Genomic DNA, 5,202 nt, shown 5'->3' with positions numbered 1-5,202 from the left:
CTGTAAGATCTCCTTGGAGTCTTCTCTTCTCCAGACTAAACAAACCCAACTCTCTCAGTCTGTCATCACGGGAGAGGTATTCCAGCCCCCTGATCACCTTTGTGGCCTCCTCTAGACCCACTTGAATTGGTCTATGTCTTTCTTCTGCTAGGCACCTCAGAAAACAACAAACAAAAACCTTGAACCCCACCCAATGACAGATGTGCATGTGTGGCCTATGGTCACCAGTGTTCCTTGTCCATCTGTTTGGGTGGCACTGTGTTTAATCACAAATTAAGCAAAGCCTTTCACAAGTGTATTATGGTTTGGTAAAAATAAGTTTGGAAGAAACTTTTCATATTAACATTTCGTATTTTCCTTTAATCTAGTAGTGTATGTTAGTAGATTCCTTCTGCATTTGATCACATCTGTTCAGTTCTTAGTCGAAATCTAGTCAATGACCAAGAGAAAAGAAAAACAGTTTATACACAGTCAAGCCCTGAAGAACAGCTTGCATAGCAGTGGGTGTTTGAGAAAGTCAGAATACAGGTTTTGACTTTAATGGAGAAGAAATCCTCCCCCACAGGATGATGCCATTCACTTTATAGTGCAAACCCTCACACATTGCCAAGAAAAAAGAACTGTGAAAAATCTGTGAGATAACTAATTAGCATGAAAGTAAGGAGCAGTTCATAGGGTATAACATCTGCAGAAACAAGGTGTGAAACAGTTTTTCAAAAGGGTTAAAAGAAATAAGGATTTGTGCTTTTCAAAGAAATCTCCTGGCTATTTTTCCTCTACTACTTAGAATTTTACTCACAAAGGATATTTAAAGAAAAAAGTATCAAGTGCTTATCTGAAAAATGGATGCCAATATTTCATTTTGTCTTGTTAAAATCTGAAATAACTTCACTGAAATGTACTTACTCTCCTTTAAAATTTGCATATAGGAAAATTATATCAGTTTCTCTGCTATAAATATTATGATGGCAGAAGCTGAATTGGCTAAATTAGATGTTCTATTGCCATGTTTTAGAAGGCATTTTATGAAAGATGAGATATTATAAAAAATTACATTTTGTCTTGGCCTGAAAAAGATGTTCCAATAATCTCCTGCTACAGCTGAACTTGCTTCTTTGGAGAAATCATATGGCATTCCTTTAAGTCTGTGAACGCTGTAATAAAGAATGGCTTACATTTAGTGAGAGAAGGGATAAAGCTTCAAGAAACTTTGAACACCATTATATTTTTATATCTTGGTATTTGAAAAAACAATACAGGTCCTTTATACAGTAAGTGAACCTTTCCATTTTTTTTTTTTTTTCCATGGAAAAATGTATAGTCATAGCCTCAGGCATCAGACATAGGATCTGACTGACCAAGAATGTCTCTGAGTCTAGAGAAGGATGCCTTTACCAGCTGAAAAAGAGCTAGAACAATTCTGAAACTTCAGTCCAGAAGAGAGGCTGAAGAGAGTTGTAATTTTTTGCTATACTTACAGTATATGTAAAATGTATTGAGAGGTTCTTAATCGAGTTTCACTGAGAGACACAGTATGGGGCTAGGACATGAGAAATTTTGTTATGAAGGTAATGTTATTTTAATCTTAACTCTTTTTTTTTTCTTTTTAGAAGAGAGTATTCTTACAGATGTTTCACTAGTATGCAAAATCACTTAATAAACATCTAAATCTGTCCTTTTTATAATTCTTTCTATTTTTTTTATCAATTGCATTGATGATAGGACATCTAGTACTTGAGTAGACTTTAAACAAAAGACTTAAAATAATACAGTTGAAACAAAAAATATTCCAGCAATCTAATCTTTCATGTGGAATCAATTAATGCCATCATTAGGTGATTCAGACTAAAACATTAAGGTGAAAGTACTTTGGCAGAATTGTTGCATAATATGCATCTGTTTAAAATATCAGTCCGAATGAAAAAAACCCATGTTTTGGGGTATAAGGGGGATGGAAGACCCACAAATCAAAATAGGAAGATTTCAAACCCATTTAAAAGTGTAATGATTTCCAAATGTGGCATTAGATTATGCTGTGATTTTACTTCTTTGCTTGGTGTAATCAATTGGTACAACAATTATACTGATAACTGGTGCTTGGATAAGAGGGGATTTTTTGGTCTAGATGTATTTTATTATTTTTCCACTTGAAACAATGCTGAAGAAAGATATTATGATTGGGCTGTTGCTTGTTTGGGGATGAGAATTACTTTTCAATGGTTAATTTTGTATTTGTAAAATGATCTTGTCTAGAGAAGAGATTTCAAGTGTTCTGATTCAAAGTTCCTATACCTCTTTTATTAGTACAATAGTATGCCTTCTGTAGTCACAAATCTATATGACATGTTTCTTGAGCTACTCCATCTTCGTGAAATTGATCCCTTTAATAATATGCTGAAATGTGAACTAGATATGCTGGTCAGAGCTCTGTCAGAGGGGCCGATATACCCATATTGTGGAAATGTTATGACATATACTATTAGTATATGTCATATACTAACAAAGAAGATCATAAAATTGACCATGTTTGTATAATTCTTGTAATCCTTCATAAGTCTTCTGGTTAAGATAGCAGCAACCTGTAACCGAATATATTAAAATCAATTAATAAATGTGGTGTGATATTAACATATACATCTGATTCTCAGAGAAATTATGAAATAGTAACAGTAATGTTTTCCCTGAAATATAGTAATGCCAGGAAGCACTATAGGTCATCTTCAACCACAGTAATGCCAGGCAGAGATACAGGTAATCTTCAATCTCAATCAGTCTTCTGAGAGTAATAAGTAAAACCTGCTATACCACTTGTGGTTGTTTTTATGAATCAGGGTAGGGTCACAGACTTTGGAGTTCTATTTTCTTTTCCCTATTCTTGTTTTTCTCCTTATCTATCTGGGATAGATGCTACTGAAGTAAATAAATGGTGTTTCTCTTTGGAATTGCACCAGTATATAGTAGTAGAATCTACTAAACTTATTTTCAAATTCAATCCCCCTTCTGCCCATAACAGAGAGTGGCTTATGACCATCACTGCTGAAGAAGTAAGTTAAAAAATCCACAGTCCACTGTTTTCACAGCTCTGGTACCGTTCTTCTGTATTGAGGAACAAATTACTTTCAGAATGAATAAACAAGTTGTTTTTTACCTTGTACATACTTGTTTCTCAGAAACAAAATATTTTAAGAGAATACTTTTAAAATTTATTTATTTTATATTTACACAGTCTCTCTATTTTCTCGATCGTGCATGACAAAACCCACTATACTTATGAAAGAGAATAAAAGCTCAGAAATCATAAAGTAGATGGTCCTGATTAACTCAGATTGGCTGCTGCTAAACTTACATTAAATTTGTCTCATGATATATCAGACTCCTCTACCAGACTTTAGGGCTCTTACTTTCACTAACATCAGCAATGGAATACAAGGCACCAAGAGGGAGTAGAGTGCAAAAACATTCAATTAGGCTACTGTGCTTATCAGAACTGAACTGAACTTCTTAACTCTGTGGTACATCCACTGTTACCATGGAAGAAATAAAGCGAAACCGATGATAGAAGGAAATATCTGCCAGCTTTGCAAGTAATACAGCAGTTTTCATACTTTGTCCTATAGTAACACTTCACAAGAATCAATTAAACTCATGGTTCAACTTGCACTATTTTATAAATAAGAATTAATTTACATTTCAACTCCAGTTGAAGCATGAATTGATGCTCATACATTTCACATTCATTTCACATTGCATCTAGGCAAAACCTGAAGTGCTTGCCTCTCCTGTCTGACATCCTCATTTTTAACATAAGTTGCTTTTCCCTTAATACCTTATGTAAGATAATTTTGCATTAAATGGCTTAGAAATTTATAAATAGCTGACAGTGACCAGGAGGAGATATTATCTGTGGGCTTACACAGACTGTATCTGTGCAGATAAATGCTGATTTCTCTCGCTTTTACTTATATTAATTAAATTAATGGATGTAATCACAGAAATGTTTTCATTGAAATGCACAGAGATGACTAACAGTTGCAAAACTGAAACTTAACTATTCAGACTATGTATTTCCTTGTTAGCTCTGTAGGTTGTTTTGCTTTTTCTTACTAACAACTTCGAGGAAGGTTTCCCCTGATCTTCCTGTTACAAGTCTTCAAAGTCATTCTCAAATATGGTTTTAAGCATCTTCAATACAGCTTACTGCCATTCATGTTAATAGTGTTAAGGCATACTTCAGAAGTAGATGGGCTTTGCTTGTTTCATAACACATGCTGTACCTGATGCTGAAAGAACTAGGATCCATCTGTAACAATGAATAATCAATCAGGTTGATAGCTCCAGAAATATACAGATTTCAATTTTGAAATCAGATACTTTGAGGATTGTTTGCTTGCTGCCTTAGATAAAATACACCCTTTCATTTTGCAAACTTGTTTTATATCTGCAAGAATGCTATATCCTGAACCAAATGTAGAAGGCTACAGCATTTTATGTAGTTTCACTTCAGATATTTGACGTTGTTCTGACAGTTCTTAAGAGTAGAGGGAAGGCCTATGGTATTAGTTAAGGCACACCTGTGAATAAAATGACAATATGTCATACTGTTATTTTCAAGATTCTTAATGCGCTATCAGAAAGGAATAAATACAGCAAAATTGTTAAATCTACTTTTAACAATATTTGCAATTCATTATTCAATTGTATTTTTACCCTATTAACTGGAATTTTAGGGAAATTATAGAATTTACTTTTATCTCTCTGCCAATGTCAAGGCTTTTATCTTTTAATGTTTTATTATTTGTAGGTTTGTGGTGCTTTTTTAATCATGTTATATGGCAGAAAAGCATTCTGAAGTTTCATTGGGCAGTTTAATAGAAGATTCTGGTTTTTACAAAACAATAATCTGGTAGAGCATTGTTTACAGGGAACAAAGAAACAAAGACATTTTCCTTGCATTTGAAACAAACTCAAGTTTTTAATAATGCTAAAACTACAAAGGAATCTTAGTCCAGTCATGTTTGAAAATTGTATCTATGAAATGGTTTATTACACATTACAAGACTGAAAAATTGATCTTCTAAGGAAAAAGGTGACAGCCTGTATCACATAGAAACTGACATCATACTCAAACACGATATTAGTTAACATTATTAAGGTTGCAAAGGCAACTCAGGAAATGCCATTACTGAGGTTTTGTATTGTTTT

Source organism: Athene cunicularia (assembly GCF_003259725.1).
Source record: "Athene cunicularia isolate RWA chromosome 2 unlocalized genomic scaffold, athCun1 chr2_part1, whole genome shotgun sequence".
Taxonomy (NCBI): Eukaryota; Metazoa; Chordata; class Aves; order Strigiformes; family Strigidae; genus Athene; species Athene cunicularia.
Note: the sequence above shows the minus strand (reverse complement) of the source record.